Source organism: Hypanus sabinus, chromosome 21, assembly GCF_030144855.1.
Source record: "Hypanus sabinus isolate sHypSab1 chromosome 21, sHypSab1.hap1, whole genome shotgun sequence".
Taxonomy (NCBI): domain Eukaryota; kingdom Metazoa; phylum Chordata; class Chondrichthyes; order Myliobatiformes; family Dasyatidae; genus Hypanus; species Hypanus sabinus.
In genome coordinates this window covers 68945193-68970060 of record NC_082726.1, presented here as the reverse complement: position 1 = coordinate 68970060, position 24868 = coordinate 68945193, and the positions used below count along the sequence as shown (strand labels likewise).

Below are 24868 nucleotides of genomic sequence, written 5' to 3'. Positions count from 1 at the left end.
GCTAGCGCACAGCTCGACCAGCTATACGCCTTTCATGCACATCTTTGGCATCTGGGGATCACCCGATTTTACCATTTCGTGAAAGCCTGGAACCTGCTGTACTCCCTGGAGGACATCAGGACGATGACCAGGGACTGCCAAATCTGCGCCGAGTGCAAACTGCACTTCTACCGTCCTGAAATGGTGCAATTTATCAAGGCCACTCGCCCTTTTGAGCAACTGAGTGTTGACTTTAAGGGCCCCCTTCCCTCCACCGACCGCAATGTCTATTTTCTCAATATTATCGACGAGTACTTGTAGTTCCCCTTTGCCATCCCCTGCCTTGACACCACTACCACGTCCGTCATAAAAGCCCTGCGCCAGCTCTTCACTCTGTTCGAATATCCCTGCTATATCCACAGTGATAGAGGGTCCTCCTTTATGAGTGACGAGCTGCGCCAGTACCTGCTGGCTAGGGGCATTGCTACTAGTTGGACTACGAGTTATAATCCCTGGGGAAATGGACAGGTGGAGAGGGAGAATGCCACAGTGTGGAAGGCCACACTTTTAGCCCTTAAGTCAAAAGGGTTGCCAGTCTCTCGATGGCAGGAGGTCCTCCCCGAGGCACTCCACTCTATCCGCTCCCTGTTATGTACGTCCACCAATGCCACCCCTCACAAGCGCCTATTCTCTTTTCCCAGGAAGTCTGTCACTGGGACCACCCTACCAGTTTGGCTGACGTCCCCAGGGCCAGTGCTGCTCCAGAAGCATGTGAGGAGTAATAAATACTCCCCGCTGGTCGAGAGGGTTCACCTACTTCATGCGAACCCCCAGTATGCCTACGTGGTCTTACCTGATGGGCGAGAGGGCACGGTCTCCGTCTGCGACCTGGCGCCCGCAGGAGCAGCAGACCACTACCCCGAACACTCCACGGTAACTATGAACCCTGTACCCGAGGTGACACCGCGCACACCAGGCCCTACACAGACTCCTCACGACACTCATATACCGGGCGTCTCGTACGCGTATATTCCAGGCGCCTCGCACACGCGTAAGGGATCACTGACGCCTAGTGGGCTGACACTTCCAGTTAGGCCGGAACCAGCACAACCACAGTCTCTGGTGCAATCACCACCGGCACCAGTGCAATCACCACCACCGGCATCTGTGCAATCACAGCCGGTGCTACGTAGATCGCAGCGACAGATTCGACCAACTGATAGACTTAACCTGTAAATATACTTGTAAGCAACTTCGCCACATGGGAACTCTCTTTTAAAACAAAGGGTGAATGTGGTGAACTACATATACCTGTCTGGACACGCCCCCTGCTGACTGCTCCTGTGGCTCCTCCCACAGACCCCGGTATAAAGGCGATTGAGGTCTGAGCCCGGCCTCTCTGTCTCCAGGATGTAGTATGGTGGTCACTCACTGCTTGTTCCTTCTTCCAGTCAATAAAAGCCGATATCTCGCCTTTACATCTCAGAGAGAGTTATTGATGGTGCATTACTTTCTTCACTGCCTGCTGTACCTGCATGCTTGCTTTCATTGACTGATGCACAAGAACACCTAGATCTCGTTGTACTTCCCCTTTTCCTAACTTGACTCCATTTAGGTAGTAATCTGCTTTCCTGTTCTTGCCACCAAAGTGGATAACCTCAAATTAATCCACATTAAACTGCATCTGCCATACATTTGCTCACTCACCCAATCTATCCAAGTCACCCTGCATTCTCATAACATACTCCTGACATTTCACACTGCCACCCAGCTTTGTGTCATTGGCAAATTTGCTAATGTTACTTTTAATCCCTTCATCTAAATCATTAATGTATATTGTGAACAGCTGCGGTCCCAGCACTGAACCTTGCGGTACCCCACTGGTCACAGCCTGCCATTCCGAAAGGGACCTGTTAATCACTACTCTTTGTTTCCTGTCAGCCAGCCAATTTTCAATCCATGTCGGTACTCTGCCCCCAATACCATGTGCCCTAATTTTGCCCACTAATCTCCTATGTGGGACTTTATCAAAAGCTTTCTGGAAGTCCAGGTACACTACATCCACTGGCTCTCCCTTGTCCATTTTCATAGTTACATCCTCAAAAAACTCCAGAAGATTAGTCAAGCATGATTTTCCCTTCATAAATCCATGCTGACTCGGACTGATCCTTCTACTGCTATCCAAATGTGTCATAATTTCCTCTTTTATAATTGACTCCAGCATCATTCCCACCACTGACATCAGGCTAACCGGTCTATAATTCCCTGTTTTCTCTCTCCCTCCTTTCTTGGAAAAATGGGACAACATTAGCCACCCTCCAATCAGCAGGAACTGTTCCTGAATCTACAGAACATTGGAAAATGATTACCAGTGCATCCACGATTTCTAGAGCCACCTCTTTAAGTACCCTGGGATGCAGAACATCAGGTTCCAGGGACTTATCAGCCTTCAGACTCAGCAGTCTATCCAACACCGTTTCTTGCCTAATATAAATTTCCTTCAGTTCATCCTTTATCTTAGTTCCTTTGGCCACTATTACATCTGGGAGATTGTTTGTGTCTTCCCTAGTGAAGACAGATCCAAAGTACCTGTTCAACTCATCTGCCATTTCCTTATTCCCCATAATAAATTCACCCATTTCTGTCTTCCACAGCCCAATTTTGGTCTTAACTATTTTTTTGCTATTCACATACCTAAAGAAGATTTTACTATCCTCCTTTATATTCTTGGCTAGTTTACCTTCGTACCTCATTTTTTCTGTTGCTCTTTAAAAGCTTCCCAGTTCTCCGGTTTCCCACTCATCTTTGCTATGTTATACTTCTTCTCTTTTATTTTTATACTGCCCTTTACTTCCCTTGTCAGCCATGGCTGCCCCTTACTCCCCTTAGGATCTTTCTTCCTCTTTGGAATGAACCGATCCGGCACCTTCTGCATTAATCCCAGAAATACCTGCCACTTTTGTTCACTTTTCACACCAGGCACTTCCCTCGACCAGGCCACTTCCCGACAGGCCTGACACTTCCTAACAGACTCCCTGAAGATGTCCTGGATACTTTGTAGGCTAGTACCCAAGATGGATCTGACTAGATGTACAACCCTTTGCAGCTTCCTTCGGTCCTGTGCAGTAGCCCTCCCCCATACCAAACAGTGATGCAGCCTGTTCTCCACAGTACATCTGTAGAAGTTTTTGAGTGTATTTGCAGACATACCAAACCTCTTCAAACTCCTAATGAAGTATAGCAGCTGCCTTGCCTTCTTTATAACTATATCGATACATTGGGACCAGGCTAGATCCTCAGAGATCTTGACACCCAGGAACTTGAAACTGCTCACTCTCTCCACTTCTGATCCCTCTATGAGGATTGGTATGTGTTCCTTTGTCTTACCCTTCCTGAAGTCCACAATCAGCTCTTTCGTCTTATTGATGTTGTGTGCCAGGTTGTTGCTACGGCACCATTCCACTAGTTGACATATCTCACTCCTGTATGCCCTCTCGTCACCAGCTGAGATTCTACCAATAATGGTTGCATCATCAGCAAATTTATAGATGGTGTTTAAGCTATGCCTAGCCACACAATCATGTGTGTATAGAGAGTAGAGCAGTGGTCTAAGCACACACCCCTACGGTGCATCGTCAGTGAGGAGGATACGTTATCACCAATCTGCACAGATTGTGGTCTTCCGGTTAGGAAGTCGAGGATTGACTTGCAGAGGAAGGCACAGAGGCCCAGCTTCTGCAACTTCTCGATCAGGATTGTGGGAATGATGATATTAAATGCTGAGCTATAGTCGATGAACAGCATCCTGACGTAGGTGTTTGTGTTGATTCATCACCACTTTTGATTCAGCCAATGACAGTTGTGTCATCAACAAATAAATATGATCCCCTCCCCTCTTAAATATGATATTGGAGTAGAGTTTAGACTCCCAGTCGTAGCTATAAGGTGAATAGAGCAGGAAGCTAAGTACACAACATTATGGAGCACATGTGCAGTTGGAGATTGTGGAGCTAATGTTGCCAATTCAAACTGACTGGGGCCTGCAAGTGAGAAAATGGAGGGTCCAGTTGCAGAAGGAGATGTTGAGGCTTAAGGCTTGGAGCTTATTGATTAGTTTTGACGGGATGATAGTGTTCAGTGTAAGAACATCCTGATGTCTGCATCTTTACTGTCTAGACGTTCTAGAGCTGAGTGAAGAGTCAATGAAATGATATCTCCATTGTATCATTTAAGAGAAGTTTGGATAGGTACATAGATAAGAGGGATATGCAGGGCTATGATCCCTGTGCATGCAGATGAGAATAGTCAAAAGACCAGGTCAGCATTGTCTAGATGGGCTGAAGAGCCTGTTTCTGTACTGTGGTGTTCTATAGCTTTATGAATTTAGAGATCTATGAAGTTTTGAGGGAGAGATGGCAGAAGTTTTTTTTCCCAGGACAGGTGGGTGTAGAATTGGAGGGCACAAGTTTTATGTTGAAAGGTGAGAAATGTAAAGAGATTTGAGAGGCAACCTTTTCTATGCAGAGGGTGCTGAATGGAATGAGCTGCCAGGGGAGATAGTAGATGTGGGTACAATTCAAACAATTATAAGGTATCTGGACAGTAGAGAGTTTATAAGCCCAAAGCAGATGGGGATCATGGCCAGTATGGAGAAAGTGGGTCTCTGCACCTGCTTCTGTGCTGCACGAAACTGGGATTCATTGAGGACTTGCAATCACTGACGGTGAAACTGCCTGTCCTATGTCTCCTCCTGAAGCTCAGCATGTCTCAGTACATTGATCAGAGGTAGTTGTGACTCAGTTGCCTTGGGTGTGGGGGAAAGGATTTGAGTGGGGGGGGGTAACCCCCACTTTGGAAGTCAGTGGGACATCATCCATCTTGCAAATTCAGGCCAAAGAACCACTAGGCAAATTTAACCCTCTGGTGAGGGGAAGGGAGTAAATCATAGAATGATAGAGTCAAGAAAAGTACAGCACAGAAACAGGCCCTTCAGCCCATCTAGTCCATGCCAAATCCATTTAAACTGCCTACGGCCATCAACCTGCATCAGAGCCATATTCTTCCATACCTCTACTGTCCATGTATCTATACCAAGCTTAGCTTAAATGTTGAAATTGAGCTCACATGCACCACTAGTGTTGGCAGCTTGTTCCACACTTTAATGATCCTTTGAGTAAAAATATTTCCCTTCATGTTTCCCTTAAACTTTCACCTTTCATCCTCAACCCTTGACCTCTGGTTGTAGTCCCACTGAACCTCAATGGAAACAATCTGCCAGCATTCATCCTATGTATGCCCCTCATAATTTTGTATACCTGCATCAAATCTCTCAATCTTCTAAATTCTAATGAATAAAGTCCTAACCTATTCAATCTTTCTTTAAAGCTCAGGTTCTCCATACCTGGCAACTTCCTTGTAAATTTTCTCTGTACCCTTTCAACCTTATTTGCATCTTTCATTCTCCCCTCTGCCATCCACCTACCTTAATCTAGATGACCAAAGCTGCACACAATACTCCAAATAAGGCCTCACCAACATCTTATAAGACCATAATATATAGGAGCAGAATTTGGTCATTTGGACCATTGAGTCTGCTCCACCAGTTCACTATGGTTGATCCAATTTTCCTCCAAGCCCCAACCTCCTTCCTTCTCCTTGTACTCCTTCATGCCCTGACCAATCAAGAACCTATCAAGCTCTGCCTTAAATATACATAAAGACTTAGCCTCCACAACTGCCTCTGGCAAAGAATTCCACAGATTCACAACACTCAAGCTAAAGAAATTCCTCCTAAACTCTGTTCTAAAATGACACCACTCTATTCTGAGGCTGTGTCCTTTGATCTTAGACTCACCCACCATAGGAAACATCCTCTACACATCTACGGAGGTCTTTCAACATTCAGCAGGTTTCAGTGAGGTCACCATGTATTTTAGTGAATGCAGGCCAAAGCCATCAAATGCTCTTTTTATGACAAGCCATTCAAGCCCGGAATCATTTTTGTGAAACTCTTTTGAACCCTCTCCAGTTTCAGTATATCTTTTCTAAGATAAGGGGCCAAATTCTACTCACAATACTCCAAGTGAGGCCTCACCAGTGCTTTATAAAGATTCAACATTACATCCCGGCTTTTATATTCTAGACCTCTTGAAATGAATGTGAACATTGCATTTTGCCTTCCTCACCACAGACTCAACCTGCAAATTAACCTTTAGGAAATCCTGCACAAGGACCCTCATGTCCCTTTGCTACTCAGTTGTTTGTATTTTCTTTTCACTTAGAAAATAGTCAACCCTTTTATTTTTTCTACCGAAGTGCATGACCATACACATCCCAACACTGTATTCCATCTGCCATTTATTTGTCCATTCTCCTAACCTAAGTCCTTCTGACTCTTAATCCTTGCTTTTATATTCTAGATTTCTTGATGTCAGGGGTAAGATTTTATGCAGAAAGTGGTGAGTGCATAGAATGGGCTGCTGGTGACAGTGGTGGAGGTGGATACGATAGGGTCTTTTAAGAGACGCCTGGATAGGTACATGGAGCTTAGAGAAATAGAGGGCTGTGAGTAACCCTAGGTAATTTCTAAGGTAAGGACATGTTCGGCACAGCTTTGTGGGCCGAAGGGCCTATATTGTGCTGCAACATATTATTATATATTATTAATATGCAATATATATTAATATTATTTCTGTGTTTCTATCAATGGGTCTGCAGTTGTGAGGGTGAGAAATTTCAAGTTCTTCGGTGTGCACACACTGGCTCTGTAGCAAAAAGAGTGCAATAGCATCTCCTCCACCTCAGGTGACTGAAGAAATTCGGCATGGATCCCAAAATCCTCATGACCTTCTACAGGGGCATCATTGTGAACATCCTGACTGGCTGTACCAGCACCTGATAGGGGAACTGCACCAATCGCTGGTGTTACAAATGTAGAGCAACTCTGATGGGCCAAAAGGTGCAAAGTCGCCCCCTCCTTTTGGAGAATCGCGAATCGCTGCTATTCTGATGCTGTTATCAAGGGAGATGAGAGAGACACAGGATAACAGCAAAGGCAGTTGTTATAGACAATGCAGAATACACAAGGTGGAATGTTTCCTATTGACAAAGAGAGAGATTACTGTTATTGTCTCTTAAAGGAGGAATTGTGTATTGAGTACTGTACTATTCATTGAAACCCCTCAGGGGGCAACCAGAGTGGTCTGGTTGAGGGATTGCATCATCCCAACCTGATTGACATCTGAGACCCCGTGAGTGAGGATAAAAGTCGGGTCTGTGGAACACCCCTCAGACGCACCAGGAGAAACGCTACAAGTCCGGTGGGGGCTTGTGTGTGTGTCCACCACGGAATGGTCTAGCTAAAGGACGTGGAGGGGTCATACGTGAATGGCCACTACAGCAATGAATCGAAGGATCCAGATCGTAAAAGAGAAGTCGGCAAGTTAATAGCTGTTACTGCTTTTTCTCTCTTTCTCTCTCTCCAGCAATTGCAACACAGTGATCAACAACAACTGCAGCCTGTACGAACTGAACTGAACTTTATATTTCCATCGGACAATTCATTATCCCCTAGACAATGATAGAGCTTATTTCTTATTGATTATTATTATACCCGCACTTTTAGGTTTAGTATTGACGTATATTATCTGTATATTTGCATTGATATTATTTTTGTGTATTTTTACTAATAAATACTGTTAAAAATAGTATCATCAGATTTCAACGGCTACTCCTATCTTTGCTGGTAAGACACCCAGTTACGGGGTTCGTAACACTGGGCTCTGCAGAGAGTGGTACAGACAGCCCAGCGCATCTCTGGATGTGAACTTCCCTCCATTGAGGACACTTACAGCAGCAAGTGTAGAAAGAAGCCCTGGCAGATCATCAGGGACACCAGTCACCCCAACCACAAACTGTTTCAGCTGCTTCCATCTGGCAAACAGTACCACAGCATTAAAGCCAGGACCAACAGGCTATGGGACAGCTTCTTTCTACAAGCTATTAGACTTTTAAATTCACATGTCTGTACATTGCAACGGAGTCATAATGCAAAGATTATCACTTACTCACGTTGTGGGATAGATGTAATATTTAAATAAATTCTAATGTTATTTTTCAAAGATTTCTTATGGATTTGTCAGGCAAGATTTTCCCTTGAGGAAACAATGGTGACCATGGCCTATTTTGTCATGTGCCTTCAAGTACCCTGGAAGCACACCTGAATAATTGAATACAACATCTTCCCAACCACTGAGGTCAGACTAACTGGCCTATAGTTCCCTTTCTCCCATCTCTCTCCCTTCTTGAAGAATAGCATGACATTTGCAATTTTCCAGTCTTCCAGAACCATTCCAGAATCTAGTGATTTTTGAAGGAACATTACTGATGCTTCCACAATTTCTTCAGCCACCTCTTTCAGAACACTGGGGTGTAGATTATCTGGTCCATGTGATTTATCTACCTTCAGACCTTTCAGTTTCTCCCAAGAACCTTTCTATAGTAACCACACTTCAAGATCCCTGACAGCTGGAGCTTGTACCATACTGCAAGTGTCTTCCACAGTGAAGGCTGATGCAAAATACTTACTCAGTTCAGCTGCCATTTCATTATCCCCCATTACTATCTCTCCAGCATCATTTTCCAGGGATCCAATATCCACTCTTATCTCTCTTTTACGCTTTATGTATCTGAAGAACCTTTTAGTATTTTCTTTTGAGAATCCATTGGGATCTCTTCTGGGGAAGGTGGGACCTGTACAGATTGGATGGGTTGCACCTGAACTCGAGGGGGAGCAATATCCTTGCTGGTAGGTTTGCTAGCATGGTTCGGGAGGGTTTAAACTAATTTGCAAGTGGGGGGGATGGGACCCGGAGTGATAGAGCAGTGAAAGAAGTGCATGGAGTAAAGCCAGATCTAACATATAGAGAGGCTTTGAGGAAAGAGCAGCATAACAAAGGGTATAAAGGTAGTAAGGTAGAAGGGCTAAAGTGTGTGTACTTCAATGCAAGAAGCGTCAGGAACTGATGAACTGATGTTGAACTGAGTGCTTGGATACATACATGGAATTATGATGTAGTGGCCATTACGGAGACTTGGCTGGCACCAGGGCAGGAATGGATTCTCAATATTCCTGGATTTCAGTGCTTTAAAAGGAATAGAGAGGGGGGAAAAGGGGGAGGAAGGGTGGCATTACTGGTCAGGGATACTATTACAGCTGCAGAAAGGGTGGGTAATGTAGCAGGATCCTCTTTTGAGTCAGTATGGGTGGAAGTCAGGAACAGAAAGGGAGCAGTTACTCTACTGGGGGTATTCAATAGGCCCCCTGGTAGCAGCAGAGATACCGAGGAACAGATTGGGAGGCAGATTTTGGAAAGGTGCAAAAATAACAGGGTTGTTAGCATGAGTGACTTTAACTTCCCTAATATTGATTGGCACCTGATTAGTTCCAATGGTTTAGATGGGGCAGAGTTTGTTAAGTGTGTCCAGGATGGATTCCTGTCACAGTATGTTGACAGGCCGACTAGGGGGAATGCCATACTAGATCTAGTATTAGGTAACGAACTGGGTCAGGTCACAGATCTCTCAGTGGGTGAGCATCTGGGGGACAGTGATCACCGCTCCCTGGCCTTTAGCATAATCATGGAAATGGATAGAATCAGAGTGGACAGGAAAATTTTTAATTGGGGAAGGGCAAATTATGAGGCTATAAGGCTAGAACTTGCGGGTGTGAATTGGGATGATGTTTTTGCAGGGAAATGTACTATGGACATGTGGTCGATGTTTAAGGATCTCTTGCAGGATGTTAGGGATAAATTTGTCCTGGTGAGGAAGATAAAGAATGGTAGGTTGAAGGAACCATAGGTGACAAATGAAGTGGAAAATCTAGTCAGCATACGTGAGGTTTAGGAAGCAAGGATCAGATGGGTCTATTGAGGAATATAAGGTAGCAAGAAAGGGGCTTAAGAAGGGGCTGAGAAGAGCAAGAAGGGGCATGAGAAGGCCTTGGCGAGTAGGGTAAAGGAAAACCCCAAGGCATTCTTCAATTATGTGAAGAACAAAAGGATGACAGGAGTGAAGGTAGGACCGATTAGAGATAAAAGTGGGAAGATATGCCTGGAGGCTGTGGAAGTGAGCGAGGTCCTCAATGAATACTTCTCCGGTATTCACCAATGAGAGGGAACATGATGATGGTGCGGACAATATGAGTGAGGTTGATGTTCTGGAGCATGTCGATATTAAGGGAGAGGAGGTGTTGAAGTTGTTAAAATACATTAGGACAGATAAGACCCTGGGTCCTGACGGAATATTCCCCGGCTGCTCCACGAGGCAAGGGAAGAGATTGCTGAACCTCTGTCTAGGATCTTTATGTCCTCGTTGTCCACGGGAATGGTACCAGAGGATTGGAAGGAGGCGAATGTTGGACCTTTGTTCAAAAAAGGTAGTAGGGATAGTCCGGGTAATTATAGACCAGTGAGCCTTACGTCTGTGGTGGGAAAGCTGTTGGAAAAGATTCTTTGAGATAAGATCTATGGGCATTTAGAGAATCATGGTCTGATCAGGGACAGTCAGCATGGCTTTGTGAAGGGTAGATCGTGCCTAACAAGCCTGATAGAGTTCTTTGAGGAGGTGACCAGGCATATAGATGAGGGTGGTGCAGTGGATGTGATCGACATGGATTTTAGTAAGGCATTTGACTAGGTTCCACACGGTAGGCTTATTCAGAAAGTCAGAAGGCATGGGATCCAGGGAAGTTTGGCCAGGTGGATTCGGAATTGGCTTGCCTGCAGAAGGCAGAGGGTCGTGGTGGAGGGAGTACATTCAGATTGGAGGGTTGTGACTAGTGGTGTCCCACAAGGATCTGTTCTGGGACATCTACTTTTTGTGATTTTTATTAACGACCTGGATGTGGGGGTAGAAGGGTGGGTTGGCAAGTTTGCAGATGACACAAAGTTTGGTAGTATTGTGGATAGTGTAGAGGATTGTCGAAGATTGCAGAGAGACATTGATAGGATGCAGAAGTGGGCTGAGAAGTGGCAGATGGAGTTCAACCCAGAGAAGTGTGAGGTGGTACACTTTGGAAGGACAAACTCCAAGGCAGAGTACAAAGTAAATGGCAGGATACTTGGTAGTGTGGAGGAGCAGGGGGATCTGGGGGTATATGTCAACAGATCCCTGAAAGTTGCCTCACAGGTAGATAGGGTAGATAAGAAAATTTATGGGGTGTTAGCATTCATAAGTTGAGGGATAGAGTTTAAGAGACGTGATGTAATGATGCAGCTCTATAAAACTCTAGTTAAGCCACATTAGGAGTACTGTGTCCAGTTCTGGTCGCCTCACTATAGGAAGGATGTGGAAGCATTGGAAAGGGTACAGAGGAGATTTACCAGGATGCTGCCTGGTTTAGAGAATATGGATTATGATCAGAGATTAAGGGAGATAGGGCCTTACTCTTTGGAGAGAAGGAGGATGAGAGGAGACATGATAGAAGTGTATAAGATATTAAGAGGAATAGACAGAGTGGACAGCCAGTGCCTCTTCCCCAGGGCACCACTGCTCAGTACAAGAGGACATGGCTTTAAGGTAAGGGGAGGGAAGTTCAAGGGGGATATTAGAGGAAGGTTTTTCAATCAGAGAGTGGATGCTGCATGGAATGCACTGCCTGAGTCAGTGGTGGAGACAGACACACTAGTGAAGTTTAAGAGACTACTAGACAGGTATATGGAGAAATTTAAGGTAGGGGGTTATATGGGAGGCAGGGTTTGAGGATCGGCATAACATTGTGGGCCGAAGGGCCTGTAATGTGCTGTACTATTCCATGTTCTATGTAATTTTATTGACTATCTTACTTTCATTTTCCATGTTTACTTTCTTCATGACATGTTTAGTTGGTTTTTAAAAGCTTCTCAATCTAACTTCCCATTAATTTTTGCTCTATTATATGCCCCCTCTATGGCTTTTATGTTGGCTTTGACTTTGACCATAAGACCATAAGATGAAGGAGCAGAAGTTGGCCATTCGGCCCATCGAGTCTGCTCCACAATTTCATCATGAGCTGATCTATTCTCCCATTTAGTCCCACTCCCCCATCTTCTCACCATAACCTTTGATGCCCTGGCAACTCAGATACCTATCAATCTCTGCCTTAAATACACCCAATGACTTGACCCCCACTGCCACCCATGGCAACAAATTCCACAGATTCATCACCCTCTGGCTAAAAAAATTTCTTCGCATTTCTGTTCTGAATGGGTGCCCTTCAATCCTTAAGTCATGCCCTCTTGTACTAGACTCCCCCACCATGGGAAACAACTTTGCCACATCTTATTATCAACTTATCTTGTTAGCCACGCTTGTATCATCTTACCCTTAGAATATTTCTTCCTCTTTGGGATGAATATATCCTGTGCCTTCCGAAAATTGTTTACTGAAATTCCAGCCATTGCTGCTCTGCCGTCATCCCTGCCAGTCTTCTTTTTGAGCCAGCTCCTCTGTCATGCCTCTGTAATTCCCTCTACTCCCCAGTAATCCTGATACATTTGATTTTAGCTTCTACTTCTCACACTTCAGAGTGAATTTGATCACTTGCCTGAAGAGTTTTTTCCCTTAAGCTCTCTGATCAATTTTGCTTTGTTGCATGGTACCAAATCCAGAATCGCTGATCCCCTAGTTGGCTCAACCATGAGCTACTCTAAAAAGTCACTTTGTAGGCACTTCAGAAATTCCCCTGCTTGGAATTCCATACCAGCCTGATTTTTCCCTATCTACCTGCAATGGGAGGGGTAAGATCCAGTTGTCATGATCCATGTGGGTATCAACGACATAGGTAGAATGAGGGAATTTGTGCAGCTAGGACTAAAAAGGTGGTAATGTGGCGACCCATTTCCTGGCACATCCGAACCGGCTCACAATTAGATAGCCTACGGGGGTTTGCGAGCACAGAGCTTTGGAGCCTCTGCGCCACGGGGGGCAGGTTGAGGGAGGCTTAAAAGTGAGGCTGAGGATTTCGAATAAAGTTTTTCCTTCGACTGCAGTTAACGACTCCGTGTCGTAATTTTAGCGCTGCGTGTAGCACACCGCTACAGTAATGTCTGGATTACTGCCTGAGCCATGTGCAAGTTTGCATAGGGTCAAGAAGATTAGAGAGTTAAATGTATGGCTCAATAATTGGTGTGGGAGAAGTGGGTTTGATTTCATGGGAAATTGGCACCAGTATTGGGGAAGCAGGGAGCTGTACCAATGGGACGGGCTCCACCTGAACTGTGATGAGATCTGGATCCTAATGAATCACATAACTAGGGCTGTGGATAGGGCTTTAAACTAAATAGGAGGGGATGGGTTCAACAGATTAGAGAAGTATGGATAAAGTAAAAGAGAAATGTGTGGATAAAGACCATAAGATATAGGAGCAGAAGTAGGCCATTCAGCCCATCGAGTCTGCTCCACCATTCAATCATGGACTGATCCAATTCTTCCAGTCATCTCAACTCCCCTGCCTTCTCCCCATACCCTTTGATGCCCTGGCTAATCAAGAACCTATCTATCTTTGTCTTAAATGCACCCAGTTACTTGGTCTCCACAGCCACTTGTGGGAACAAATTCCACAAATTTACCACCCTCTGACTGAAGTAATTTCTCTGCATCTCTGTGCTAAATGGACATCCTTCAATCCTGAAGTCGTGCCCTCTTGTCCTGGACTCCCTTACCATGAGAAATAACTTCGCCACATCTAATCTGTTCAGGCCTTTTAGCATTTGGAATGTTTTTATGAGATTCCCCCCTGATTCTCCTTAACTCTGGGGAATACAGTCCACGAGCTGCCAGACGTTCCTCATACAGTAACCCTTTCATTCCTGGAATCATTCTCATGAATCTTCTCTGACCCCTCTCCAATGTCACTATATCCTTTCTAAAATAAAGAGCCCAAAACTGCACTCAATACTCCAAGTATGGTGTCACGAGTACCTTATAGAGCCTCAACATCACATCCCTGCTCTTATATTCCGCACCTCTAGAAATGAATGCCAACATTGCATTCGCCTCCATCTCCACCAACTCATCCTGGAGGTGAACCGTTAGGGTATCCTGCACAAGGATTCCCAAGTCCCTTTGTATCTCTGCATTTTGAATTCTCTCCCCATATAAATAACAGTCTTCCCATTTATTTCTTCCACCAAAGTGTATGCCCATACACCTTCCAACATTGTATTTCATTTGTGACTTCTTTGCCCATTCTGCTAAACTATCTAAGTCTCTCTGCAGGCAAATCCATTCATCGTATAGTCCAAATCATTGTCATACATTGTAAAAAGCAGCAGTCCCAATGTGACCACCATGGAACTCCACTGGTAACCGGCAGCCAGCCAGAATAGGATCCCTTTATTCCCTCTCCCTGCTTTCTGCTGATCAACCAGTACTCCACCCATGCTAGTAACTTCCCCGTAATTCCAAGGGCTCTTACCTTGCTAAGCAGCCTCATGTGCGGCACGTTGTCGAAGGCCTTTTGAAAATCCAAGTACACCACCAAGCATTTCCTTTGTCTACCCTCCTTGTAATTTCCTCAAAGAATTGCAGTAGGTTAGTCAGGTAGGATTTTCCTTTCAGGAAACCATGCTGGCTTTGGCCTATCTTGTCATGTGCCTCTGGGTACTCCTTAATTTCATCCTGTACAATCGATTCCAACAACTTTCCAATCACTGATGTCAAGCTAACAGGTCTATACCTTCCTTTCTGCTGCTTCCCACCCTTCTTAAATAGCGGAGTAACATATGTAATTTTCCAGTCATTTGGTACAATGCCAGAATCTATCGATTCTTGAAAGATCATCGTTAATGCTTCCACAATCTCTCCAGCTACTTCCTTCAGAACCTGAGGGTGCATTCCATCAGGTTCCAGGAGATTTATCCACCTGTAGACCATTAAGCTTCCTGAGCACCTTCTCTGTCATAATTTTCACTGCATGTACTTCATTTCTCTGACACTCTTGAATATCCAATATACTGCAGATGTCTTCCACTGTGAAGACTGATGCAAAATATGCATTCAGTTCCTCTACCATCTCTGCATCTCTCATTACAATATCTCCGGCATCATTTTGTATTGGTTCTATATCTTCCCTCAACTCTCTTTTACCCTTTATTTACTTATAAAAGCTTTAGTATCTTCTTTGATATTAGTCACCAGCTTTCTTTCATAATCCATCTTTTCTTTCCTAATGACCTTCTTGGTTTCCTTTTGCAAGTTTTTAAAAGCTTCTCAATCCTCTATCTTGCCACTAGCTTTGGTTTCCATGTATGCCCTTTCTTTTGCTTTTACTTCACTTGTCAGCCACAGTGGCCTCCTTCTTCCTTTAGAAAATTTCTTATTTGGAATATATGTCTTGTACTTCCCTCATTTTTCACAGGAAGTCCAGCCATTGCTGCTCTGCTGTCCGTCTTACAAATGTCCCTTTCCAGTCAACTTCCATTTCCTTTATTCCACTGAAATACTGACACATTGGAATTTATTTTTTCCGTCTCAAATTTCAATGTGAACTCCATCATATTGTGATCACTGTTCCCTAAGGGTTCCTTAACCTTAAGCTCTCTTATCACCTCTGGTTCATTACACAACACCCAATCCAGCACAGCTGATCCACTAGTGGGCCCAACAACAATCTGTTCTAAAAATCCATCCCTTAGACATTCTACAAATTCTCTCTCTTGAGGTCAATTACTGGCCTGGTTTTCCTGATCTACTTTCATGTTAAAATGCCCAATGATTATCATGACATTACCCTTCTGACATGCCTTTTCTATCTCCTGCTGTAATTTGTAATCCACATCCTGGCTGCCGTTTGGAGGCCTGTATACAACTGCCATTAGGGTCCTTTTACCCTTGTCATTTCTTAACTCAACCACTAGAGACTCTATACCTTTTAATCCTATGTCATCCCTTTCTAATGATTTAATATTATTTCTTTTCCACAGAGCCACACCACCCTCTCTGCCTACTAACCTTTCTTTCTGATACACCGTATATCTTGTCAGTCATCCTTTAGCCAAGTTTCAGAGATAACCACCATGCCATACTTGCCAATCTGTAGCTGAGTTTCAAGATTGTCCATTTTATTTCTTATGCTGCGTGCATTCAAATATAACACCTTCAGTCCAGTATTTGTTGCTTTCTGTTTTAAATGTACCACACCTCTATTGCCCTGTAACTCAACCCACTGACTGTGATTATGCCTCATCTTCTGCTTGTCCTTTCTATCATATCTGTTGCACACTATCTTTGATTTATATCTGTTTTCCCCTTCCTCAGCCCTATGACTCCAGTTCCCATCCCCCAGATAAATTAGTTTAAACCCTCCCTAACAGATATAATAAACCTGCCTGCTAGGATATAGCATGGTGTGTTGCCTCCCAGGTGCCAGGGTATGGGATGTCTCAGATTGGGTCCAGAATATTCTGAAGGGAGAGGGTGAGCAGCCAGCTGTCTTGGTACATGTTGGTACCAATGACATAGATAGGAAAAGGGAGGAAGTCCTGAAGAGAGATTTTTGGAAAGAAGCCGAGAAGCAGGATTGCCAGGGTAGTAATTTCAGGATTGCTACCTGTGCCACATGCTAGCGAGGGCAAGAATAGTAGGATCAGGCAGATGAATGTGTGGCTGAGAGACTGGTGCAGGGGGCAGATTCTTGGATCATTGGGTTCTCTTCTGGGGGAAGTACAACCTGTTCAAAAAGGACGGGTTACACCTAAACCCAAAGGAGACCAATATCCTAGTGGGAAGATTTAATAGAGCTGTTAGTGAGGGTGTAAACTAATTTGGCACAGGGATGGGAACCAGAAAGATAGAGCAGAGGAGGGGGAAAACAGAAATAAATCTAAGATATTGAGCAGTAAAGATGTCAGGAAGGACAGGCAGGTGATGGGGCAAATTTGCAGCAATTGGGATGAGTTGCAGTGCAATCAAAGCAAAAAGTACCAAATACTGGACTTAAGGTGTTATATTTAAATGAACACAGCATAAGTAATAAGGTGGATGATCTTGTTGTACAACTACAGATTGGCAGGTATGATATTGTGGCCATCACTGAGACGTGGCTAAAGGATGCAAGTCTCTGGGAGCTGAACGTCCAAGGATACACGGTGTATCGGAAGGATAGGCAGGTAGGTAGAGGGGGTGTCGTGGCTTTAATGGTAAGAAATGAAATTAAATCATTAGAAAGAGGTGACATAGGATCGGAAGGTACAGAACCTTTATGGGTTGAGCTAAGAAATCGCAGGGGTAAAAGGACCCTGATGGCAGTTATCTACAGGCCTCCAAACAGCTGCAGTGATATGGAATACAAATTACAACAGGAAATAGAAAAGGCTTGCCAGAAGGGCAGTGTTATGATAATTGTGGGGGATTTTAACATGCGAGTGGATTGGGAAAATCAGGTCAACACCGGATCTCAAGAAAGAGAATTTGTAGAATGTCTACGAGATGGCTTTTTAGAACATCTTGTTGTTGAGCCCACTAGGGGATTGGCTGTACTGGTTGGGTATGGTGTAATGAACTAGAGGTGATTAGAGCCCTTAGGAGACAGTGATCATAACACGATTGAGTTCACTGTGAATTTTGAGAAAGAGAAGCCAAAATACGATGTGTCAGTATTTCAGTGGAGTAAAGGAAATTACAGTAGCATGAGAGAGGAACTGGCCAAAGTTGACTGGGTAGGGACACTAGTAGGAAGGACGGCAGAGCAGCAGTGGCTGAAGTTTATGTGAGAAGTGAAGAAGGTGCAAGACAGATATATTCCAAAAAAGGAGAAATTTTCAAATGGAAAAGGGATGTAACCGTGGCTGACAAGAGAAGTCAAAGCCAAAGTAAAAGCAAAGGAGAGGGCATACAAAGAAGCAAAAATTAGTGGAAAGTCAGAGGATTGGGATGTTTTTTAAAAGCTTACAAAAGGAAACTAAGAAGGTCATTAAGAGGGAAAAGATGAATGAACTATGAAAGGAAGCTAGCAAATAGCTTCAAAGAGCTTTTCAAGTATATAAAGAGTAAAAGACAGGTGAGAGTAGATATAGGACCGATAGAAAAGGATGCTGGAGAAATTGTAATGGGAGATAAGGAGATGGCGGAGGAACTGAATGAATATTTTGCATCAGTCTTCACTGAGGAAGATATCAGCAGTATACCGGACACTCAAGGGTGTCAGGGAAGAGAAGTGTGTTCAGTCACAATTATGACAGAGAAAGTACTCAGGAAGCTGAATTAGTCTAAGGGTAGATAAATCTCCTGGACCCGATGGAATGCACCCTTGTGTTCTGAAGGAAGCAGCTGTGGAGATTGCGGAGGCATTAGCAATGATCTTTCAAAAGTCAATAGATTCTGGCCTGGTTCTGGAGGACTGGAAGATTGCAAATGTCACTCTGCTATTTAAGAAGGGGGCAAGGAAGCAAAAAGGAAATTATAGACCTGTTAGCTTGACATCGGTGGTTAGGAAGTTGTTGGAGTCGATTGTCAAGGATGAGGTTACGGAGTACCTGGAGGCATATGACAAGATAGGCAGAACTCAGCATGGTTTCCTTAAAGGAAAATCCTGCCTGACAAACCTAGTGCAACTTTTTGAGGAAATTACAAGGAGGCTAGACAAGGGAGATGTAGTGGATGTTGTGTAGTTGGATTTTCAGAAGGCCTTTGACAAGGTGCCACACATGAGGCTGCTAAACAAGATAAGAGCCCATGGAATTACGGGAAAGTTACATACGTGGATGGAGCGTTGGCTGATTGGCAGGAAACAGAGAGTGGGAAAAAAAGGGATCCCATTCTGGTTGGCTGCCGGTTACCAGTGGTGTTCCACTGGGGTCCATGTTGCGGCCACTTCTTTTTAAGTTGTATATCAACGATTTGGATTATGGAATAGATGGCTTTGTGGCTCAGTTTGCTGATGATACAAAGATAGGTGGAGGGGCCGGTATTGCTGAGGAAACAGAAAGTCTGCAGAGAGACTTGGATAGATTGGGGGAATGGGCAAAGAAGTGGCAAATGAAATACAATGTTGGGAAGTGTATGGTCATGCATTTTGGTAGACGAAATAAATGGGAAGACTATTATTTAAATGGGGAGAGAATTCAGAGTTCTGAGATGCAACGGGACTTGGGAGTCCTCGTGCAGGATACCCTTAAGGTTAACCCCCAGGTTGAGTCGGTGGTGAAGAAGGCGAATGCAATGTTGGCATTCATTTCTAGAGGAATAGAGTATAGGAGCAGGAATGTGATGTTGAGGCTCTATAAGGCACTGGTAAGACCTCACTTGGAGTACTGTGTGCAGTTTTGGGCTCCCTATTTAAGAAAGGATGTGCTGACTTTGGAGAGGGTTCAGAGAAGATTCACTGGAATGATTCTGGGAATGAGAGGGTTAATATATGAGGACTGTTTGACCACTCTTGGACTGTACTCCTTGGAGTTTAGAAGAATGAGGGGGGACCTCATCGAAACATTTCGAATGTTGAAAGGCATGGACAGAGTGGATGTGGCAAAGTTGTTTCCCATGGTGGGGGAATCTAGTAGGAGAGGGCATGACTTAAGGATTGAAGGGCGCCCATTCAGAACAGAGATGCAAAGAAATTCTTTTAGCCAGAGGGTGGTGAATCTGGGGAACTTGTTGCCACAGGTGGCAGTGGAGGTCAAGTCATTGGGTGTATTTAAGGCAGAAATTGATAGGTATCTGAGTAGCCAGGGTATCGTAGGTTATGGTGAGAAGGCAGGGAGTGGGACTAAATGGGAGAATGGATCAGCTCATGATAAAATGGCGGAGCAGACTCGATGGGCCAAATTGCCGACTTCTGCTCCTTTGTCTTCTGGTCTTATGGATATTGAACCCCTTTGGATTCAGGTGTACCATCCATTTTGTACAGGTCATACCTCCCCCAGAAGAGGCCCCAATGATCCAGGAACCCAAACCCCTGCCCCCTACACCAGTCTCTCAGCCACAAATTAATACGCCTGATCATGCTATTCTTATGCTCGTTATCATGTGGCGCAGGCAGCAATCCTGAGATTACTACCCTGCAGGTCCTGCTTTTCAGCTTCCTACCCAAGTCCCTGAATTTTCTCTTCAGGACCTTCTCCCTTTTTCTACCTATGTCACTGGTACCAACGTATACCAAGACTTCTGGCTGATCATCCTCTCCCTTCAGAAAACTCTGCACCCGATCTGAAACATCCCGTACCCTGGCACCTGGGAGACAATACACCATGCGGTTATCTCTATCAGGCTGACAGAACCCCCTGCCTAGTCCCCTCTTTTCTTTACAATTTTCTTTATAAAGATAAAGAAAAAGCAAATTATTAAAAAATAATGCAAGACTCTTGGCAGTGTGGAGGATCAGAGGGATCTTGGGGTCCGAGTCCATAGGACACTCAAAGCTACTGTGCTGGTTGACTCTGTGGTTAAGAAGGCGGACGGTGCATTGGCCTTCATCAATCATGAGATTGAGTTTAAAGCCGAGAGGTAATGTTGCAGCTATATAGGACTCTGGTCAGACCCCACTTGGAATACTGTGCTCAGTTTTGGTCACCTCACTATAGGAAGGACATGGAAACCATAGAAAGGGTGCAGAGGAGATTTACAAGGATGTTGCCTGGATTGGGGAGCATGCCTTATGAGAATAGGTTAAGTGATCTCGGCCTTTTCTCTTTTGAGCCACGGAGGATGAGAGGTGACCTGATAGAAGTGTACAAGATAATGAGAGGCATTAATCGTGTGGATAGTCAGAGGCTTTTTCCCAGGGCTGAAATGGCTAGCACGAGAGGGCATAGTTTTAAGGTGCTTGGAAGTAGGTACAGAGGAGATATCAGGGGTAAGTTTTTTTATGCAGAGAGTGGTGAGTGCATGGAATGGGTACTGGTGGCAGGAGTAACACTAGCGTCTTTTAAGAGACTCCTGGATAGATACATGGAGCTTAGAAAAATAGAGGGCTATGGGTAAGCCTAGATAGTTCTAAAGTAAGGACATGTTTGGCACAGCTTTGTGGGTCGACGGGCCTGTATTATGCTGCAGGTTTTCTATGTTTCTAAAAAGAGAAAAGTAAGAGTGGAGTAAAGAAAAATCAAGTGAAGTGCAAAAGAGAAAAAGGTTATAAGATTTTAAAAGTTGAATGAGTGTAAGGGCACTTTATCTGAATGCCCGTAGTATTCAAAACAAAGTCAGTGAACTTGTGGCACAAATCAGTACAAAAGGTTATCATTTAGTGGCCATTACAGAAATGTGGTTTCAGGGTTGAGAGGATTGGGAATTAAATATCCAAGGATATCAGGCAATATGGAAGGATAGGCAGAAAGGTAAGGGAGGTGGGGTTGTGCTTTTAATTAAAGATGAGATCAGGGTGATAGTGAGATGGTATCAGATCTAAGGAGCAGAATGTTGAATCCATCTGAGTAGAGATTAGGAATAGTAAAGGGAAAAAAATCACTGGTGGGAGTTGTCCATCGGCCACCGAATAATAACATTACAGTGCCACAGGCAATAAACAGAAATATCTGAGGCATGTAAGAATGGAACATCAGTTATCATGGGGGACTTTAACTTGCACATAGATTGGGCGAATCAAATGGGTTGTGGCAGTCTTGAGGAGGACTTCACAGAATGCATCTGTGATGGTTTTCTTGAACAGCTTGTTACTGAATCTACAAGGGAACATGTTATCTTAAATCTGATTCTGTGCAATGAGACAGGTAAAATTAGTGATCTTGTAGTTAGGATCCTCTTGAAAAGAGTGATCACAGTATGACTGAGTTTCTCATACAAATGATGGGTGCAATAGTTTGATTCAAAACCAGTGTATTATGCCTAAACAATGGAAACTGCAATGGGCTGGGGTTGTTCCAATCTGCCTATACCTGCAATGCACCTCCTTTTCTTCTTTAACCAGGGCCTCAATCTCTCTCGAAACAAAGGGTCCCTACACTTGTTATCTTCACCTTTTATTCCAACAGGCACAAATAAGCTTTGTACTCCCAAAAGTTCACTTTTAAAGACCTCTCACTTACCAAGTACACTTTTGCCAAAGAGCAGCCTGTCCCAATCTACAATTGCCAGATCATTTTTGATACCATCAAAATGAGCCTTTCTCCATGGACCAGACCTATCATTTTGCAGATTAACTGCAGATTCTGATAATCATCATGATCAGTTACCTTCCCTGGGGATCAGGGCAGGGACTGGCAGGAGGGGTATGAAACAGGACAGGTCATTATTGCTGTGTGGATCAGTGAGAGGCATACACCTTTACCTAGCCTTCCTCTCTCCTCTCTATAATTCCCACTTTTCATCCTGACCGCATTGTGATCTGGGGTATTTTAAGGCACTCGCTAAATGCAGCTTCAGTCCTGGTAGGAGTCTGTATTGTTTTGGATGATGGACACCCGGGTCTGAGCTTTGATTCAGTCTGGGCATAGAGTCAGAGCCATACTAGGAATCTGCAGCAGGTTCTATTTTTAAACTGAGCAACCTTAGAAGGCTGATCCAAAAGTAAAAAGTGATTTGCAGCCAAGGTGCCCTGTGATGTTAAATGCCACACACACAAAAATAAACACGCTAAAGGAATCTAATGCTCAACTTCGATGTTGAGTAACTTTCATACATTTATAAACTTGTTTAATTATTACTTATGGAAATGATTCCGATTTGTGACTAAACTTCACTGAGTTGAAAATTTACCTTCAATTTCTCAGATGAGTGTACTTTTCAGAGTCTTTGGCCGGTAGCATGGATATTAGTGAGGAGCAACACACATAAAAAGCAGGTCAGGCAGCATCAATGAAGAGTAACAATCTGGGGACATTTCAGGCTGAAACCTTTCACCACGTTTTCAGTGGATATCAGTCACTGAGACTTGCAAATAATTTAATTCTCAGACCAGAGGAAATGCTTCCCTGTTCTTTTTGCGCACAGCTGACAATGCTGATTCATGGCCCTGCTTCAAGCTCCACTCTCAGAGTGTGAGAGTTACAACAGGACCTCACATCAACACTCAGATGTGAATTTGTATTCCACCAATGTCCCAGATCATCAGTCCCAACTGGAGCCAAGGAGCTAATCTTGCGTCAGACACCTGTAAGGATCATGTGGTGTGCGGATAGGTAACATACTAATGTGGGCTGAATGGCCTGCACTGTGCTGTACTGTCCCAAGTTCTGTAACTATAACAGTTTATCAGAGATCATTAGGCTTTGAGAAATGTCCCAATCTTCTGCCAATGTTGATCAAATGACTACATTACTGTCCCACACTGGTATCAGCTGCCAGATTGCCAAATTATTTTTCTGCCAGACACCAACATTAAACAAGGTCTCTGCCCCAGTACAGAGTAGAGTCTTTTTCTACTTACCCTCCTAGGTTGGACTAGGTGTTAAGGTCCAGTTCTTTCCTGTTCATCAGCTAAGAAGTTGTGAGAAATGACTTCCCGGTCAAGTTACTGAATACAGCCCAGGGAGGGCCTCATTTCGAATTGACAGGCCAGTCACGAGCTGCCTGTCACTGGCTCAAACAGCAGTGGAGTGTGAACAGAGACCAGCCAGCCCACAGTATGCCCACTGCTGCCCTGGCAAAAGCTACACGGACTTTGAAGTGTTCTGTGTCCCTCAATAATGTGGCATACTGTAACATTCTTCATCGTGGGATTATACCGAAACTGTAAACGTCCAACAATGAGCGCCCAGAAACAAAAAGCCAGCTCACTCAGAATCAGAATCAGGTTTATTATCACCAGCATGTGACGGGAAATTTGTTAACTTAGCAGCAGCAGGTCAATGCAATATGTCATCTAGTAGAGAGAAAAAATAAATAAAATAAAAACAATAGTAATAAATAAACAAGTAAATCAATTACATATATTGAATAGATTAAAAAAAATATGCAAAACAGAAATACTGTAAATTAGAAAAAAGTGAGGTAGTATCCAAAGATTCAATGTCCATTTAGGAATCAGATAGCCGAGAGGAAGAAGCTGTTCCTGAATCGCTGAGTGTGTACCTTCAGGTTTCTGTACCTCTTACCTAATGGTAACAGTGAGAAAAGGGCATGCTCGGGGTGCTGGAGATCCTTACTAATGGACACTGTCTTTTTGAGACACCGTTCCCTAAAGATGTCCTGGGTATTTTGTAGGCTCGTACCCAAGGTGGAGCCGACTGACTTTACAACCCTCTGCAGTTTCTTTTGGTCCTGTGCAGTAGGCCCCTCCATACCAGACAGTGATGCAGCCTGTCAGAATGCTCTCCATGGTATGTCTATAGAAGTTTTTGAGTGTATTTCCTGACATACAAAATCTCTTCAAACTTCTGATGAAGTATAGCCATTGTCTGGCTTTCTTTATAACTGCATCAACATGTTGGGACCAAGTTAGATCCTCAGAGATCTTGACACCCAGCAACCTGAAGCTGCTCACTCTTTCCACTCCTGATCTCTCTATGAGGATTGGTATGTGTTCCTTTGTCTTATCCTTCCTGAAGTCCACAATCAGCTCTTTCGTCTTACTGACGTTGAGTGTCAGGTTGCTGCTGCAGCACTGCTCTACTAGTTGGTAACTCTCACTCCTGTATGCCCTCTCGTCATCACTTGAGATTCTACCAACAATGGTTGTATTCTCAGCAAATTTATAGATGGTATTTGAGCTATGCCCAGCTACACAGTCATGTGTATATAGAGAGTAGAGCAGTGGGCTAAACACACACCCCTGAGGTGTGCCAGTGTTGATCATCAGCAAGGAGGATAAGTTATCACAAATTCACACAGATTGTGGTCTTCCAGTTCGGAAGTTGAGGATCCAATTACAAGGGAGGTAGAGAGGCCCAGGTTCTGCAACCTCTCAATCAGGATTGTGGGAATGATGGCATTAAGTACTGAGCTAAAGTCGATA

The 24868-nt window shown here is 44.1% G+C and overlaps 1 protein-coding gene across 3 annotated transcripts in view; it reads right to left on the bottom strand.

Annotated features, from left to right (window-relative positions):
* dusp13a (dual specificity phosphatase 13a) overlaps positions 1–23538 on the bottom strand; it is a 32216-nt gene extending 8678 nt beyond the window's left edge. For 2 of the 3 annotated variants that reach the window (XM_059946843.1, XM_059946846.1), the window contains exon 1: positions 23342–23538. The gene's annotated coding sequence lies outside the window, so the exon portion shown is untranslated. The remainder of the gene's footprint in view (positions 1–23341) is intronic. The other variant, XM_059946847.1, reaches the window with a different exon arrangement.
* Positions 23539–24868: the final 1330 nt, after the last annotated feature.